Raw genomic sequence first — 20,469 nt, 5'->3', positions numbered from 1 at the left:
ATAAAGAGGATTTGGATTTGAACGTGCCTTAATGCCTTCCTGCCTCGGAATGCTGCCTCCGAAGGCAGCAATTTAGAGTTTTCGGATGCAGCCATTGCCTTTTCAATGAGAAGTCATGGCACGCCATGGGATCTATGTAGAAAGTCTATGGATCAAAGGGAGGCAATCCACTGCAACTTTACATGCGGGTGTCATTGTTGGACAGTGTTACTTTATAAAAATGAGTGACTTTTATACTTTTAATATCATATTTAGTCATATTTGTTTTATTTTTGTAATAGCGATTATTTTCTCATCTAATTTTGAGGAGAGGAAACACTGCCTCCCTTGCCTCCTCAGAGGTGCATCTCAATAAATTAAAATGTCGAGGAAAAGTTAATTTATTTCAGTAATTCAACTCAAATTGTGAAACTTGTGTATTAAATAAATTCAGTGCACACAGACTGAAGTAGTTTAAGTCTTTGGTTCTTTTAATTGTGATGACTTTGGTTCACATTTAATAAAATCCAATCAATTCACTATCTCAACAAATTAGAATACTTCATAGGACCAAAAAAAAAAAAAAAAAAACATTTTTAGTGAATTGACAGCTCAGAGCCGCTTCACAATATGGCTGCCAGCCCAGAGCCTCTCTACAAGATAGCAGCACCTTCAGATCCTCCAGCTGTCATGGATGCCAAGCAACAATTTTCAGCCATCACGGATACGACTCCAATGTTTCTGGTCAGTGTGAGGCATTCCACAAGTGTTTGAGGCTGGTCTCTCTAGTTTGGCAGAGCAACAGCTGATTTTGCCAGAGCAGCAGGGATTAGAGTCCTGCACGGGTAAATTTTTTGAGACCCGCAAAATTCAGCACCAGATCCAACCCGTCATCTGTGATAATATAAAAATGAAATCCGCACCAGCCCAGATCCGTTATATTTGGCCCACTACCCGATCTGCGCCCCCGCAATAAATCACACACGCTAAAATCATTCCAATTAAAGTGCTTTATTTTTTATCTCTCACCTCTCTCAACATCACAACAGTGTCATTAATGTGCTAATGAAACGAAAGTAGATACACAAATAAAGAAAAAGGAACAAGTAAAAATACAACCTGACCTTGTAGCTCACAATCTATGCATTTACTTTCCCTTAAGGTTACTGTGCAGGAAAAGGATATCATCCACAGTCCCATGTTTAAGTTGCGTTCTCCACTGCGTTGTGTTCTCCATTCTTGAATTACAAATCCAGCTGTGGAAAAGTCTCTCTCTCTCGCAGCGCTGTCGCACTGTCGCAGTGGTGGTGACGTGATGGGTCAAATGTCATATCATTGTTGCGTATCTGTAATGGTAATTTAGACATAAAAATATTATACATATTTTTCATCCGCGCTACTACCCGCCCGCAAGGAGTTAACTAACCGCATCCCCGCCCGTGAATTTCATGAATGTCAAAATCCACCCGTTTCAGCCACTTTTGTCCGGGTATCCGCAGGTACCCGACCCGTTGCAGGACTCTAGCGGGGATTCCAAGGGCCTCACCACTGGTTGTCACAGAGACTGTTCCCCTATCCTCAGTGCTCCCTGTAATAGTGGTCACTATTCTGTGTGTTTGGGCTACACACTGCTCTTCTACTTTTCCAGAGCCCACTCCAGCCCATGAGTCTGCTCCAGAGCCCACTGCATTCTATAAGTCTGATTCCCAAAAGTGGCAGCTTGTGCCGCAGAACCTCCTGAGGTGGTATCCGCTCCAGCTCCTCCTTAAGTGGCAGCTTCTGCTGCAGACTCTCCAAAGGAAGCAGGGTCCGCTCAAGCTCCTCTCAGGGCGTTGGTGCCCACTCCTGAACTCTTTGTATGGTCTGCAACCACAGAGGTCACCCATTAACTATCTACCTGTCCTGTCACAGCCAAGGAGGCCATCTGTGAACCCTCAGACTGTCCTGTGATGGCTAAGTAGGATGTTCCTAAACTCTCTGCCTGTTGTTATGGCCAATGAGGCCATTCCAGAAACCCGCTGCTTGCCCTAAGATGCCATCTCGAAACTGTCTGCCTATCCTACAGCTGCAGAGGCCATTGTTAATCTCTCTGTGCTCTCTGTTCCAGTTCCGCCTGATACACTTTGACTGTCACCTGCACCATTAGCCCCACTGAAGTGGTCCTCGGCTCTATCAGCTTCACCCTGGTGGTTAGCGGCTGGAGTGGCCCTCCTACTGCAGATGGACCTGGCCCTCCATCCCTCCCCCTGTTCTGCCTCTGGTCCTCCTGGACTCACGTCTGTTCTTGTTTAGGAGCATCTGAAGGCCGCTTTATCTGCGGACCGTCAGCCTCCATTATCATGCTGCACGTTATACATATATAGTTCTGAAAGAACTGTTTATATATTCAAGTCAAGTCTGGTTTATTGTCAATTCTTCTACATGTACAGCAAAAACTGACAATTGAAATTGCGTTACTCTCAGACCCTTGGTGCATACAGATAACACTAACAGTAGAGTATAAAAATACTATATATATATAAATATATATATATATACACACACACAAACACACACACAGTGGGTTTACAAAAGAATGTAAATTAAAAAACAAAATCACTGAATTGGAAAGGATCACCCCACTTGTGTCAGTATTTTGTTAAACCACCTTTTGCTTTAATTATGTAATGGGTTGACAGAAACGTGAGGTGCGAGCGGATCCATGTGCAAGGCTTTATTGAATGACAAGGTCAAAACAGGTAAGAATCAAACAATGCCAAACAGAGAATATAGAAGGCGAGACTGAAAAGTAATCCGTAACAGGCGTGGATCAAACACAGCAAACATAATCCAACATTATGGGGTTGATTCTTTTTCCAACTCAGTGATTCTGTTTTTTTTTTCCTGGCATGTTGGTGTTATATCTTTCTCTTGGATGATTGCACTGAGTAAAAACAGCTGGATAAAACAAAAACTGTGTCCATCTTCAATTCAGACTGCAAAGCATCAAATTTGATTATTTTAAAGGGGGGTGATTCTTTACTATATCCATAGTAAGTCGATTCATTTTGGCAGCCCCACAGCCTGTCCCACCTTAACCTCTCCACACCCACACTGCCATGTCTTTTATATGAGGACAGTAGGACAGATTTACAGAGAAACTGTAGACAGAGAGACAGACATTAAAAGATAAAACTGAAAAAGAGTGACCGAGACAGAGTGAAAGACTGAATGTGCTGTAGTGAGCAGAAAGCAGTTCTGTGTAAGCAGAGCTTCAGCCAGTTTGTCCCAGCTCGAGTGGGACCCAGTACACACAGATACCCACTCAGCACGTTTCCTTTGTCACTATTGTGGGCTCTTTCAAAAGAAGGGACCAGGTAGGGATGGGGACCATTGTAGGTATGAGAGGTGGAGGTTTAGATAGAGAGAGAGAGAGACATTTTTCACTGCATAAAAAGGAAATTAAACCCCTGAGTCAGGAAGAAACCTGATCTGTAATCTATGATCAGAAATCAGTTTTCATCTGATTAAAAGAATATCAGTGTCAAAAGAATATGTGTGCGTAAACTTGAGATGCTTGTGTTGTGTGTGTCTTTATAAGCCCATTATGAGAGTGTATGCATCTAGAAGTGTGTCGGCTCAGACTGAGCAATATTCTTGTTCTCTTGAAAAAACCTTTGCAACAGTGAACTCAGATATTGAGTAACGGCTAAAAAGATCTCTAGTATATGTAAATTTGAAAGTGAATGACATATGAGACCCAACAGAATTAGATAAGGACATGAGCATGGTCAGTTGGCATACATAAAGGATATGTTTGAATACCTATCTGCTGTTATGTAAATGTCAATGACAATGTCCATTATATGTTCTATTGGCAAGAGTATTTTTATGTGTGAACATGCTAGACTAATGTTTAGCAATCTCCACCAGGACCAGTACAGACCTGCTTGCATGTGTACGTGCTTTTCTATAGTGTATAAGATGCTCTGCAAGATCTGCAAGTTAATACATTTGATTTGTGTATACCCGCCATCAGATCTGGCAAGTGATGGATGTACAACATGCATGGCCTGATACATTGTTTATGTGCTGGGTTCGTGATTATGACAATGTGGGGCATGTCCAGAGGCCCAAACTAGTCTGACCCTCCCACCCTGAAATGGATCGAAGACACCATCTCCCCAATCACCTCTCCTCAAGGGTAACACAAGGGCCCCTGTTTCTTTCATGTATCTTGATCTTTCATGTTTCATGTACAGAAGCCTTGAAGAGCCCCATCTACAAGCCCCAATCAAGAGCAAATTTACCTTGAAACAACTATTATTTTTAATTATAAGGATTAATAAGAGGTGTCCTTTCCTGTTAAAGGGGTCATATGATGTGATGTAAATTTTTTCTTTCTCTTTGAAGTGTTACAAGCTCTTGGTGCATAAAGAAGATCTGTGAAGTTGCAAAGACCAAATTCTCAAATCCAAAGAGATATTCTTTATAAAAGCTGAGACTCGTCCACGCCCCCCTGAAATGGCGCATTCTAACACGCCCCGATATATCTATGTCAGTATGTGGGAAGATTTGCATAAAGTCGCACAAATGTTCGTGAAAAGAAAGAAGGCGTACCTTTCATTCTCGTTGTAGTGTTGTTGTTGCCGTCGCCGCCATGTCGTTCATTCTCATTCATTTTGAACGAATATTTAATGTGACTCAGTCGCGCAAGCTCAAAATTCTTGGTTCTGTACTGGAATTAGTCTAGTAGTTCACCTGTTTCAGTCAATGCAGTCTTGAGCCAGAAAGAAAATTGATTAATTTGTCTTCTTTCATGTTTCATATGACGTTATAATTTGTCATATTCTTTAATCTCTTAAATTTTGAATCTCGCTGGGTGTCTCACTGGAAGTAAATCAAACTTGCTTTGTGTTGCAAGGCTAATGATTGGCTGTTCACCAGTGATGTCACACATTACACATGTGCACATGCTCCACAAACTCAGGATCAAATCCTGAGTTGACAAAAAATTTGATGATCAGCATCATGGTACCAACAAAGCCGTATTGGAGAGATTTGGTTTTGTCAACTCGAAACTAATCCTGTAACTCTGAATTTGTTCAGCTTTGTTCATGGTGCAGGCCCCCTGGTCATCTTATTTAGGTTTGTTAACAAAGAGAGACATGCAAAATATGCAGAGCTGGGGGACACGAGGACTGGAATTGAGAACCGCTGTCCTAGTGTGTTACTAATGGTACTGGCAACTCACAATTGAACAGGTGAACTGATGCGAATGTGCTCTAGGTATAGTGTTAGGGGAGGGGCCATGGTTCGGGGGCTCCAGTACGTCATCTAACCCTCTATTTAGCCCTGCCCCAAAAATCCTGAACCAAGAATTGGTGAAAAACTGTTTAACGGTCTAACTCCACTATTCAGTAGGATACTACATAATCCAGGATCTTTGTAATGTGTTTCAGCAATACATTTGTACCATGTATAATGCATTCAGAAACAATTCTCAGAAATTACTTTACAGGGACTTTAAAGTTGACATGAAACAGCATTTTGGTCGTTTTTATTCCTTATTGCGACTCATTGTATATCTGAGTGAAGCAGCTTCTCCAACCAGAAAAACTGTATGGAGGGACTTGATGTTGTCCATTAAGTATCGATTGGATCGTTGTGGTTGGGTAATTGTAACTGACAGGTTGATGGAGGGAAGGGACTATTGTGCTGGCCAATGTACACATCATCAGAGAAGAGATGTCATTGCAAGGGGGAGAGGATGATAATGCTTTTGAATAAAGTTTATGAGGGCAGATTGTCTACCCAGGGCCTGTTGTACATTTTCTTTGGATCCTGCCTTGTTTGTGTAGATGCTGCCACCGGTTCCTTATGGAACAAAAATATATTGCAGTATATTGGAAAATATCATGTAATACATTAGGCATATATTCTTATATATATTTATTTTTTCCAATATATTGCAATATACTAAAAGCGGCAATCATTTGTATATTTTGCAATATATAATATAATATATGTATCATCAATATATTATTCAATGTATTCAAATATATAATATATTAGAAAATAAAAATGGAAAATAATATATTACAATATATCACAATATATTTTAAGAAATATATTTTCCTTTCGTAAGGGGTGAAACAGTGTTAGCATAGGCCTACAGTATAACTCGACAGATTTGACTAATAACACTATTTTATTAACTACAGAAGCATCCTAAATTACAGTCTGCCACACGTGGTACCTACAACTTTGCTTATCTCGTGATTTAATTTGCATCATGGTGACAAATAGGCCTATCCATCCGCAGGCATACAAGCAAGTAGTCTAAAGTCTTCTGATGTACACTTGCACAACTGCTGATTTAAAGCACCCATAGACTTTACGAACACGGTCTTTAATAGAAAAAGAACAGCGAAATGAATTCGCTCGTTGTTGTGCATCCGTGGGCGCGAAATGCGTTCAACATACTAATCAGACGTAACCCTCACTCGCGCGCTGCTGTCCTCCGTGTGTAGGCTCGCGCTGTATGTGAGCCCACGCAACCCCCCTTCAATCATTCATTCTTTCGTCTATCAGTCGGACTAAAGAAAGACAAGAGCGACACGCCGGAGGTCGCGTGGACATCAAGGCTCTTGTGACAATTACGGAGGAATTCAAATATTCGTCGAGGGATGAAATAACGGGTTGGATTCTGCGTCGTTACCTGAAGCTCACCGTTACGCGAAGGATTCGCTTTATGTTTCACAACCGCCCGCGCTGCTCGGGCTGAGAAAAAAATCAACACACAAAGATGCGGATTTAACGGAAAAACTATCGAGTGCTATCTGGCCTTTAAAACGGGAAGAAAACAGAAACACCTATGTGAGCTGGACGAAACCATTCCGCTTTGTCTTCGCCTGAGAGAAACGTTGAGATTCGTTGGATTTGAAAACACAGCCACGCCAACGGTAAGTCTGTGTATCTGTAACGAGCTGTTCGTTTAAAGATAAAGCTTTGGTCATGGCGAATTAATAATGGCCACGACACATTATATGGCTGTCAGAATTGTGAGGTAATGTAACGTTAACATTTCAATTATCTCACACGGGTCGCGTGTGACGGAGTGTGAATGACCATGCTGCTCGCCTTTTGTTTCGGCGTGTGTCTGTGCGTCCACCGCGCACATTCACTCCTGCCCAGACTATCATGTGAGCTTTCCACCCAAACATTACGGTTCAACTCACTAATGAGAGGGATATGTGTGCGAGCGGAGGGTATCTGGCGTTTTAAATGCAATGCAATGTGATATAGCGCGCATCTTGGGCTTCTTGCATGCCATCTGCTGTGCTATTTTGATTTGTCATAGGCGGTAGAGGGGGATGCATGGCCTCACTTGCTGTTGCGCTGTCCGAATCCAAGACTAGGGACAAAAAGCATCACTACAGTATTGTCAAACTGTTGTGAAAGGGGAGGACAGGTAGCTACTAAACCGAATGTACTGCACAACAACATTTAATGGCAGTTTTGCACGGCTGTCTTTGGCAGATTAGAGGGTTTAATGATTGAAATAAATCGGACATGGCAGTGCCTGCTATTGTATGCTGTATAAATGGAGTGATAGGGCGAGAAAAACACGGAATTTGATGACATTAACGCAGCATGAGGGGGATTACAGCCGATTCTGCGGCCAGGGCTCGTGCTGCTGTTAACCGATAGTACAGTCGTGGCCAAAAGTTTTGAGAATTACATAAATATTAGTTTTCAAAAAGTTTGCTGCTAAACTGCTTTAAGATCTTTGTTTCAGTTGTTTCTGTGATGTACTGAAATATAATTACAAGCACTTCATACGTTTCAAAGGCTTTTATCGACAATAACATGACATTTATGCAGAGTCAGTATTTGCAGTGTTGGCCCTTCTTTTTCAGGACCTCTGCAATTCGACTGGGCATGCTCTCAATCAACTTCTGGGCCAAATCCTGACTGATAGCAACCCATTCTTTCATAATCACTTCTTGGAGTTTGTCAGAATTAGTACGTTTTTGTTTGTCCACCCGCCTCTTGAGGATTGACCACAAGTTCTCAATGGGATTAAGATCTGGGGAGTTTCCAGGCCATGGACCCAAAATTTCAACATTCTGGTCCCCGAGCCACTTAGTTATCACTTTTGCCTTATGGCATGGTGCTCCATCGTGCTGGAAAATGCATTGTTCTTCACCAAACTGTTGTTGGATTGTTGGAAGAAGTTGCTGTTGGAGGGTGTTTTGGTACCATTCTTTATTCATGGCTGTGTTTTTGGGCAGAATTGTGAGTGAGCCCACTCCCTTGGATGAGAAGCAACCCCACACATGAATGGTGTCAGGATGCTTTACTGTTGGCATGACACAGGACTGATGGTAGCGCTCACCTTTTCTTCTTCGGACAAGCCTTTTTCCAGATGCCCCAAACAATCGGAAAGGGGCTTCATTCGGAGAATATGACTTTGCCCCAGTCCTCAGCAGTCCATTCACTATACTTTCTGCAGAAGATCAATCTGTCCCTGATGTTTTTTTTGGAGAGAAGTGGCTTCTTTGCTGCCCTTCTTGACACCAGGCCATCTTCCAAAAGTCTTCGCCTCACTGTGCGTGCAGATGCGCTCACACCTGCTTGCTGCCATTCCTGAGCAAGCTCTGCACTGGTGGCACTCCGATCCTGCAGCTGAATCCTCTTTAGGAGACGATCCTGGCGCTTGCTGGACTTTCTTGGACGCCCTGAAGCCTTCTTTACAAGAATTGAACCTCTTTCTTTGAAGTTCTTGATGATCCTATAAATTGTTGATTTAGGTGCAATCTTAGTAGCCACAATATCCTTGCCTGTGAAGCCATTTTTATGCAACGCAATGATGGCTGCACGCGTTCCTTTGCAGGTCACCATGGTTAACAATGGAAGAACAATGATTTCAAGCATCACCCTCCTTTTAACATGTCAAGTCTGCCATTCTAACCCAATCAGCCTGACATAATGATCTCCAGCCTTGTGCTCGTCAACATTCTCACCTGCGTTAACAAGACGATTACTGAAATGATCTCAGCAGGTCCTTTAATGACAGCAATGAAATGCAGTGGAAAGGTTTTTTTGGGATTAAGTAAATTTTCATGGCAAAGAAGGACTATGCAAATTCATCTGATCACTCTTTATAACAATCTGGAGTATATGCAAATTGCTATTATAAAAACTTAAGCAGCAACTTTTCCAATTTCCAATATTTTTTATGTAATTCTCAAAACTTTTGGCCACAACTGTAGTGTCTCGTTCAGTTGAACACACTCTCATCTCGTCTGGATGGGGATTTCGAGGCGCTTTTAGTCTCTGGACTGGACTTTGAGTAATTTTTCAGGTAACAGGAAAAAAATATTCTTCCATTTGAACAGCAACTAGCGCAGCCGAATGTTGTTGAACTTTCTGATCGTTCCACCATGATTTGTCGAGTAGAAATGTACCGTCTGTATGTGATATCTTAACAGTTGTTCAGACCTTTCAGCAAATGGGGGATTTGAAAGTAAATTACTGTTACATTCAAATCAAATTAAATAAAACGTAGTCTTACATCTAGGGGTGCACCGAAATGAAAATTCTGGGCCGATACGGAAACCGAAAATTCTGGATACACTTGGCTGAAAACCGAAAATGTGTTGTAATGATAATTTATTATTTTATTAAATAATATAAAGTTATTTTGTAATACTTTTTAAATTTCACTCGATTTTAATGATACTGAATTAAAAGAAAGCACAAGCCAATAAAATAACCACACTTTTACTGAAAGTAAAACAATAAAACTTGACAGAATTTATATTAATATTGGTAACACTTTACAATAAGGTTCATTAGTTAACATTAGTTAACTACAGTTAACAAACTAAGAATGTATTAATTTTAGTTCATGTTAAATGTACAGGTTGTAGGACCTGCCACTAGAGGGCGCACTAACAAAACAATAATAAAATCGCGTGGTTTGATGAGGCTAAGAAGGAGCGTGGAATGATGGGATTTGTTGTCTTCTACCCAATTGAGATCAGCATCTCTTTCTAGTTGAAGTTTGTCACAAAGCTCTCTCCATCTAGAAAATGCAACACCGATGTTGATGCTCGCTCTTTCTCTCCTCTCCCCCAAACTCTTCTTGGGTCGTTTGGTTGACCCGTAACGCTTACTTTTACGGGAGCTGTCCTTGTCGACAGAACCAGTGGCAGATGGTAAACAGTAATTATGTTCCATAAATAAGTAACACAATCCACCACAAAATGTGCAAGAAGAAGTAAATAAGGAACTGCTTGAAGCAAGCTAGTGGTTTGCTGGACGCTAGAAACTACTTCCATTTGTCCATGACACTGTTGTCATCTGGTTTCTACGTCAGTAAAGGCGGTAACAAAGAGTAACTAATGTCATCGACGGGCGACTGCACTGCCCCATGTCACTGTTTAGAATGGGAATTTTCTCATGATTTACAAGTAGTTGAAAACATTAGAGATATTGTTAGTAATCAGCTGGACAAAATATATAACACTAGCCTAGTGGTTTTTGGATATTTTACTTCAAATATCTTACAAATTGTACCTTTAATTTCAACATTTACTATTTCATTATTAAAATCAACAGTTGTGCTAGTTGTAATTCACTGCAGTCTGAATTAAAATGAACTAATGAAATGAAAAGCAGCAGCTTCTAATTCGTCACTAACATTGAAGTATACAGAGATAAAACAATGCAAGTATCATTTGTCCTGAAGCTTATCGGTACTCCGATATTGACCCAATTACGTAACAGTCCAAAAAAATACCGGTTCTCGGTACCCATCCCTACTGGCTAGTAAAATTTGAGAATTTATTAGCCATTTGCTAATATTAGACATCAAGTCGCCCAGAGTGAAGATTTAGTCACATATGCGAGTGATGTACTTGCAATGTAGAGGGTTGATCATTGTAGTGGCAGTGATGAGAGGAATGCGACATTGGCCCCCCAGAGTGCTGACAGTCTAAATCCCCCTTACTCTCCTCTCTGTATGTTGCTGTGAGTGAGACCACTATTGTACCTACGCACAGGGTTCTGTGTTTCTGTAAGCCAAGTCATCATTACTACTGCTGGTGCTTTTGTTTTCACTAACACCCCTACATTCCTGCCCACCGCCTCAGTAGGGCACAGAGAGCAGAGACGGGCATGATGATAATATTATAATAGGTATCACCATTTAGGGTTAGTTTGACTGTGAAGCTTCAGGTCAGCTGTACGCTCAGCCAACACTAGGGATGGGCAATATGGGCTTAAAAATGTATTACTATAATTTCTGATATTTATTGTGATAACAATATCAATGACGATAATTTAGGGAATCCTGTTTTTTTTTTTTTTAGAGAAAAGTATTGTCTTTTCTATTTTTACCCAAAATAGGGTGTTGTGAGCAGTAGGGATGTCCCGATACCACTTTTTCACTTCTGATACCGATGCCGCAGCTTTTGGCTATTTGCCGTTTCCGATATCAATCCGATATTTTATTTTATTTTGGAACTAATAATAATAAAATAAATGGAAGCACTTTGCTCAATTAGCCACCTAAAACATCTCAATCAAATGGAGAACAAATACTTCTCCAGTATATAGTCCACAAGAATGCCACCCTTTATTCAAACAGTAAAAAAATAAATAAATAAATAAATAAAAATACAGGTACTTCAGTACTTAAAGCTACCTACAGGTTTAAAGTTTAAAAAATTTAAATGGTGATGGTTGGGGGGATGGGTAGGGTGTATTTGTATGTTCTGGTGGGCGATATGGCAAAAATGACGAAAAAATATTTTTAGAAATATCATGATTTTATTATGATTGTTTGTCATGTTGGTTTTTCTATTTTGCAAGCTGTTTGAGCATCACAGGTAGGGTTGGACGATTATGGCCTAAAATCAAAACCTTGATTAATTGAACATTTTACCTCGATTACGATTAATGAACGATTATTTTGTTTCTGTTTTTTTTTTTTTTTGCCTCATAGTTCACTCAAATATGATTGACTATCAGCAATTATTTTATCTATGTTCGTAACATTTCTTACTAGGGTTGGGTATCATTTGAATTTTATCGATTCCGATTCTTATCGATTCATAGTTTCGATTCCAATAAGATAAAAAAATCCAATATAAAAAAAATTAAGTCAAACATTTAGATGTCAAACATTTTTACAAAGCATTCTGTTGCAGCTGAATAACATGAGCAAAAATCAGCAGCCTACAAAACACTGCAAGAGGAATTTTGCCTGTGATTAAAAAAAATATACCTTAGCAAAAACAACTAGATTAATATAAATTTCAAATATTAAAGTGATAAAGACAAGTAATAAGATAGGTCAGTAATAAGAAAGGAACAAACAAATCAATAAGAAATATCATAAATACAACTAAACTAAATTTCAGGTACAGAAACTGTAATTAAAAGTTTAAAAACACTGCATAGTTTTCTTTTTATGAATAAAATAAATATTAATCAAGTAAAGTTATTAAATATATTCAGTCAAGATCAGTGAATGATTTTCTTTTGTTCTTTGATTAACATTAATGACAGGCAGCGCGTTTATTAGGCTGTCGATTTAAGCAAAAATACTGCACATGTGTGTTTTCTTTCTCATCTGTTTACGTAAGACAAAAACGGCTGTGTTTATGATGATGTACTGATGTAGTTTTCTGTATCGTAGTTTCGATTCGTAACAACCTTTTCTACAGTTAAAATACAGAGAACAGTCCGAGAACGGACACAAACCGGGAACCCGCAGCGCGACCGCTGCTCTCTATGCACGCGCTTGTGCTTCATGTGCGCTGCACACAAACATGCTATAATAAGTTTTGAGATTCTAAGCTACTTTAGTGATAAATCACAAGACAGCGCTGACAACTAGTTTCTGTGTTCCTCTGTACGCGCGATCTTCATAGCTACTGTTTATATGAGTGTTCATGCCACAATGCAGCTGCACGAACATGGGAGCTCAAAATAATAATACACATCTGACCGTCTAATCGCTTGAATGTCCAAACCATAAAACAAATACAACTGACAAAGTTTAGTTTAGACGCAAGGCCATCACTATGTGTTGAACCAGCGTTCACCTCCGTGTTTTGCTTTTATGCCACTGACTGGACGGGCTAGTATGCTTTTAAGGGGGAAGTGTTAACAGGATTAAAAAACCGAAATGAATTTCGGTTTTGATTATTTTTCGATTAATCGTCCAGCCCTAAACACAGGCAAACTAATATCCCTATAAAAAAGACAAAGCTTGTTACATTAAGGTAACAAAATATGAAAAAGTATGGCGGATATTTAGGCCAAAGTGGGAGAAGATAAAAATCTTTGTCTATTTTATTTTTGTTATAAAAAAATAAAACAAAGATACACATTACAAATACACATAATACACAAATAAAAATAAGCAGTGTTTTGCAGGTACAATAGTATTTAGCAGGAGCATTCAAAAAATTGAAGGAACAAGTAAAAATAAAACACAGTCTACATTGATCTTATTAAAGCAACAGTTTTAAAGTTTTTTCAGTCAAGAGTATTGAGTGATTCTTTGCTTTGTGTTTGGTGTTTTATTAACATTAAAGGAATAATTCACCCAAAAATGTACTTCATGTACCCACACAAAAATAGTTTCAAACCGGAATGAGTTTTCTTCTCCTGCTAAACATAAACTCTATTTTGAAGAAGGCTGAAAACCAAACAGTTGCTGGTTCACAGTGACTTCCAGAGTATTTTCCCCCCTAATATCAAATTTAATGTGGACCAGCAACTGTTTTGTTATCAGCTTCTTCAAAATGTCTTCTTTTGTGTGGAGCACAAGAAAGAAATTAATATACTGTAGGTTTGGGACAACATGTGAGTGAATAAACAATGTCAGAAATTACATTTTAAGGTGAACTAACCCTTTTATTACAGTCGACAGCATACAGCCTACTTTCCCTTTAAGACCTGCTCGCATCTAATATACAGACATGCATCTGTTAATTTCAGTTGTTTACTTTCATTTCACATAACCAACTGAGGCTATACATAAACCTTGTGTTTTTGACAGTATTAACACAAAACATAACTTAGTTCAGTAATCTATGGCGTTATTTTGCCTCGGTTCTCGAATCAAACACGTCTGACAGTTTTTGTTATTTTTGGACCAAAATGTATTTTCAATGCTTCAAAAAATTCTAACTGACCCTCTGATGTTACATGGACTACTTTGATGATGTTTTTCTTACCTTTCTGGACATGGACAGTAGGGATGCACCGGTTGACCGGCTTTAAATCGGAACCGGATGGTTTTTGTGTAAAATACGCAATCGGCAATCGGACGGTTTTTGGTCTTTTTTCGGCCGAATTTTCCTTTAATTTCACATGGTTACAGTTAATCTTTTAATTTAAGGCCAGTTCTATGTAGTTTCAACCCAATTCAAAAACAAAAGCTAAATGCTGATGTCTGTAACATCTATGTTTGAATGAATGAAGGCTACTTACTGTGCAGTTACTGACGTTAATTTCAGATGGTTTTCAATAGCCAAAAGCCAGTTTGGCCTATTAAATACCAAATAAACATCTTGTTTATGCACACTTTTCTTCTTTCTTGTTTGTTGCTTAAAGAAAAAAAAAAAACGGAAATCGGTAATTGAATCGGCCAGTTTGCTTGTAAAAAAATCGGTATCGGAATCGGCCGTGAAAAATCATGATCGTGCATCCCTAATGGACAGTATACCATACACACAGATACAATGAAGGGACTGAGAGCTCTCGTACTAAATCTTAAATATCTTAAACAATGTTCCAAAGATAAACGGAGGTCTCATGGGTTTGGAACGACATGAGGGTGAGTTATTAATAACATAATTTAGATTTTTCAATGAACTAACCCAGGGCTCCAAACAAAAAAATCGAGTAAGGAGCCATTGGCTCCTATAAGAAAAAAACTTAGGTGCCAAATGATTTTTTTTAGGTGCCACAGAATAAACATGTTTTATGCGTTTTATTTAAATTATTTATTTTACATTTTAACTTTTTAATCATACTGACGTGTTTATGTCTCATCTTTTCTTGACTTTATCAGCATTTTAATCCATCTTGTAGATGACCTGGGAATTAAGTTTCACTTAAAGTGGGAGCTAAATGTCTTTTCCAACTTGAAACATACAGTCATGCGTTGTTTATTACACAAAATCTGTACCAATATCATGGACCATAAGCATTACTTGGCCCCTGAGTATAGTTTGGGGTCCTCCTCAATGCATCCTGTAAATGTTGTCATACTCTCTTAAAAATAAAGGTGCTTCATGATACCATAGAAGAACCTTTTTTTCCTGTCTAAATGGTTTCATAAAGAACCTTTAACATTTGAAGACAATAACAGATTATGAAAAGGTCAGAAAGAGATTGTTCTTCAAAGAGCCTTTGACTGAATGGTTCTTTGTGGAACCAAAATTGTTCTGTGAAGAACCTTTTAAGCTCCTTTATTTTTAAGAGTGCATGTCTTTCACACTTTCAGTCTGTTTTTCTTAATTAGTAAAATTACATTTTATAGGAGGAATTGAATCATGTAGACAACAGGTTAAAGGCAGGGTAGGTAATACATGTATAAACAACTTTCTTCCAAATTTGTTTAAACTTTCTATATATATCAATGCATAATTAAAATGTAAGTACTCTGATAAAAAGAGTATAAAAATCGAGTGACTCTAGACCGTTTAATCTGTATTAAACACAGCTCATTATTTCCATTTCGGGACGAAACATAGGATTGGCTTAGGCGACTGTCACTCTCTCGCAACCATGGCAACCACCCTTTTGCCACACATGACCTGCCCACTTGCGCGTGCACGTTTGATTTGAGGAATTCAACAGGGGCAGATCCTAGGAATACCAAAACAATGGCAGAGAAACAGCAAGCAAAATTCACAGTACCAGCCTATGCAGTTAGTGAAGGCAAACCAGGCAAAAAAAGGAAGACAGTAACAGTACAAGAAAAGGCAATGAACAAAAAGTCTTTGGATAAACAAAGAAATAAAACGCGAGTTAATATCGACGTGGCTTTCCAGCTATGGCGAGAACTGAGGGAACTCAAGGGGCTGAAAAGTGACTCCTTGATGGCTTTATTTCTGCTGGACTGGTAAATCTTTCTTTTTGTATTTTGATCATACATATTTTTTTCATGAAGCATGTGTCATTAGTACACATAGCTGCGTAATATAGCTAACATAACATTACTTAGCAAGCCGTAGTAGAGGCTTTAGAAGGAGCCCAGAAGGGAGGGGGTGGAGTGAATGGAAATAATGAGCTGTCTTTAAAACAGTCGTGAGAGGTCTACAGTCACTCGATTTTTATACTTTCTTTTTCAGAGTACTTACATTTTAATTATGTATTGATATATAAATAAAGTTTAAACAAAGTTGGAAAAAACGTTTTTTATACATTTTTTTTTTTTTTTTTTTTTTTTTTACCTATCCTGCCTTTAACCCTCTGGAGTCGATTAACGCGGGTACGCGTTTTGAGTCATTTTCTCCTGATAACCCCGAAAAGAACTTAAATTACACTTTCAGTTTTAATCGTACAGATAAGAGCAATACATCAATAGAATCTGTAAAGGGTCTACTTTTTTTTGGATACAGACATGACATAAAACTTTGTGCACTTATAAAATAAAGATAACAAACAAGGTGCGCTGTCTGCAGCCTTTGTCTGTGCTGATCTTCTTTAACAAACACGTCATTTAAATGAACTGTAACTCCGTGAATACTCAACGAAAATACATGAGAGAGATATCTATAGAAAGCTTGACATGTCTATTTTTAAACTAAACAAGTGCCGCCGAAAACAGATATTCTGTGATAAAGTAATATATATGGGCTTGAATATGCCCATAACAGAACAAAAAGCAGCGAGACTGTTCTTCAAGTTTTTATTTCACTGTTTGCTTCGCGATGAGAGGAATAAGACATAATTCACCCCAAAAAGATGTGATGTGGTTGAGGATTTGAGAAATGGATTTCCTCAGAAAAAAAGAATGAAGCACTTTATTCAGCAGAGATCATAAACATGAGTAAGTCTCTTTTTATTTATTTATATACTTGTACTAGTTTTCACATAAAGTGTAAACATTTTACTAGTTAGACTTTTTCCAAATACTTTTTCCAAACTATAATTCCTGACTAAATGTATAATCAAGTGAAACATTATTAAGTTTCAATAACAATATACTATACCATTCAAAAGCTTGATGTAAATAATATAAATGTAACAAATAGATAACTGTAACAAATGTAAAAACAATGCTTTTCTTTCAATTTATTCCCCCTAAAAACCCAGAAAAATATTCTCAGTTCTTTTCAACATTAATAATAATGATAATAATAATAACAATAAATGTTTTTTTGTAGAAAATAAGATTGTTAAAAGGATTTCTGAAGGATTGTGTGACTGGAGTAATGATGCCAAACAATTTGTTTGAAAGTCTGCTTTGATTGTTCCTAATAAACTGTTTTACTGCTCCCCCAAGTGGATATTAAATTATGTTGTGGGATAATTAAATATATTCTTAATAAACTACAAACATAAAATTATATCCTTTTATTTTGTCCTCACATTCTTTCTTGTAACTCCTTCCTCTCAGTGGCACAGATGACTGAGAGGCTCATTATGCAGCTCATTATGCGGCCCTTTGTCTTCTCAGGTGTAAATCACAATGATATTCATGGTAGTTGACGCCTACTCGCATATGACTTTTACCAACAAAAAGTGTCTTAGAAAATTTAAATCAATATATTGTTTTCTGTGAGTGAGTAAACAAGATGATTTTCACATAATTTAGAAATAAAAAGTCTAGGCTACAAGCTCCAGTTCTCAAAAATCCCGGGAACCATTGTTCTTTATGTGTTTTTTTGCCTTATTCAAGTGTTTTAACATTTTTACTTTTTCACTAACCACGCATTATATTTTTTTTCTCAAAAACACAATCATGTACATTAGGGCTCGATGACCTCGACGCAAAAAATACGTCGACGCAAAATATGCGCATCGATTCGTCGACCTGTTTTTATTTCTCTAAAAAATGTTTGCAAAACGTTTACCTTATGTGCGCTGAATATACGCGATGGCCGGATCAACATTCTGTCCAACGTTATATAACCAATCCAGGGGGTTTTCTGCATTGATCTTTTTTTTTGGCGGCTGTCAAAGCCTTATTTGATCAGTGACAGGGCGCGTACGAGAGAGAGCCCCGGCTGCGCGCGCACTCACAGTCTTCAAACAACACGAGCGCTTCTTGCTCTCTCTCTCCCTTGTGCATATTATCATTAAACACGATAGAAAAAGGGCGAAACACCAAAGTTTCACGCGCGCTCGCGCACTCACAGTCTTCAAACTACACGAGCGCTGTCTTGCTCTCGCTCGCTCGCTCTCTCTCTCTCGCTCGCTCGCTCGCTCTCTCTCTCTCTCTCCATCATGCATTTTAACCAAAATCATTAGACACGATAGAAAAAGGGCGGAACGCCAAAGTTTCACGTGGAGCATTCAGAGATTTTTTTTTCTCCATGACAGGCTGCTGGCTCCCACTGTTAATTTTTTTTTTTTTTTTTTGGAAAAGCACTCTCTGTATTAGCTTAAAGCCCTCAAGTTTACATTGGTTACATTCTTTCAATTGCTCCAAACAAGTATTTTGGGTGTAAAATAACTTTTTTATTGAATGCTAGACATCAAGTTGTTGTTATTTTCACCTGAAAGAACTTCTTTTTTCAGTAAGCTAGGCCCTATGTGTTCAGTAAGCTTGTTTCAGTAAGCTATGTGTTTTCAAGGTTTCAAGGTTTTATTGAATGCTATCTTTATACAAGTGCAAAGTAATGCATTCTTAGTCTTTTATTTTGTAATTTTAAGAGCAATAAACATATATTGCAATGTTAAGGAATTGATGTTTTTTTCATTCAGATATGTAAATCAACATGTATAAATTGTTAGTCAATTAATGGGGAGATAATCGAAATCAAATCGGTCTGGAAAAATTAATCGTTAGATTAATCGATGCATCGGAAAAAATAATTGCTAGATTAATCGTTTAAAAAATAATCATTTATCCCAGCCATAATGTAAATACATGCATTTCACATATTATTACAGCCCAGTTTGTGCTGATTACAGTGAGATTAGACTTCACCCATTTAGATATTTATAAGAAACTGAAAAAAGCACAAATGTCAGGGCATGACAAAACTTCTCCAGGCCCCAAAAATACCCTTAGACTCCAGAGGGTTAATTAAAAATATTAAAATTCAATAGCTCATAAATATAGCAAAATGCTCCTCTTTATAGTTTCTAGCTGACTGATGAGCTTATGGACACCGAAAGGTTACTGAGGTTAATATTACGTTGCAATGTTTACAAGCTTTACACGTTTTCCGCAGTTTGAAAGTGTTGTACTGTAGAATCTCTTACAAAATAGCCTACCTTTTGATGTTAATTCATGTTCATTATGTACTCTAGTAGTAAAAAGCAAGGTATGATAGGTTCACGTGCTGCTTGAACTGAGGCACTACTCATGATCGCGCCTGCCGCATTAGGGGCCGTTCACATGTCGCGTCTTTTGCGCGCTCAAGTTCGTTATTTCAAATGTAGGCACGCGGTATGCGTGCGTGCTCATAATGGAAGCGACGCGCTCGTTTTTTTTCCAGGCGCGTCCGCACCGCATCGAGTTAAAAACATCTCAACTTTTCAGAATCCCGCAAGCGCACCGCAGGTCATGTGACAAGAACCAACCAATCAGCTTCATCCTTTCCAGTACCAACGTTGAAAGCTCAGCCAAGATGAAGGAACAGCTGATCATAGCTGTATATGGATAGCCATTTTTAAATAAATTTAGTAACAGAGCTACTGCAAGCGATTTTTAATGCTGCAAATCGATTTATCCTTTGCTGAAATTTACGCGTCTTCATGGAGAGAGCAGGTCATGGTTGCTTAGCAACGGCAGACGCCTCAGGAGCGCAAGAGCCCGAAGGCTTTTGGAAAAAAATCAGAAAGTGGCGCGCCTAGCGTTTTCCACGCGTTTTTAGGCGCGATATGTGAACGGCCCCTTAAGGAACACCAAAACTGTATTTATTGTTTGAATTTTGTTATGAATTTGGAATAATTTTAAAGCTGATACTTTGTAAATTAAAAAGTAACAAAGCACAAAGCTTTTTGCAATTACTGGACGGCAAGTGCACTTCAAATAATGAAGTTCATGCATTAACAGAACACACCATGGACTAAGATCTTGTTAAGAAGAAGCCTTATGATTATAAACGAGAACTGTTAACGATATTGCCAATAGAGCCCGACCGATATGGATTTTTCGGGGCCGATGCCGATATTAACTCGAAAAGAGCCGATTTATAAGCCGATATTTTGATTTTAAAAATAATCTGGATATTAGACCCATTTCCTATAAACTGCATTTACACAACATTCAATAGCAAAATATCTGCCTGTTCTATGTAT

The 20,469-nt window shown here is 38.4% G+C and overlaps 1 protein-coding gene across 3 annotated transcripts in view; it reads left to right on the top strand.

Moving 5' to 3' along the window:
- The first annotated feature begins 6,471 nt into the window (after positions 1-6,471).
- LOC132139547 (spectrin beta chain, non-erythrocytic 1-like) overlaps positions 6,472-20,469 on the top strand; it is a 104,664-nt gene continuing 90,666 nt past the window's right edge. The window contains exon 1 of one of the 3 annotated variants that reach the window (XM_059547984.1): positions 6,472-6,923. The gene's annotated coding sequence lies outside the window, so the exon portion shown is untranslated. The remainder of the gene's footprint in view (positions 6,924-20,469) is intronic. The other 2 variants (XM_059547980.1, XM_059547982.1) reach the window with 2 other exon arrangements.

The sequence above is a fragment of the Carassius carassius genome, chromosome 4 (genome assembly GCF_963082965.1).
Source record: "Carassius carassius chromosome 4, fCarCar2.1, whole genome shotgun sequence".
Classification (NCBI taxonomy): Eukaryota; Metazoa; Chordata; class Actinopteri; order Cypriniformes; family Cyprinidae; genus Carassius; species Carassius carassius.
Note: the sequence above shows the minus strand (reverse complement) of the source record. Positions and strands in the feature narration are given on the sequence as shown.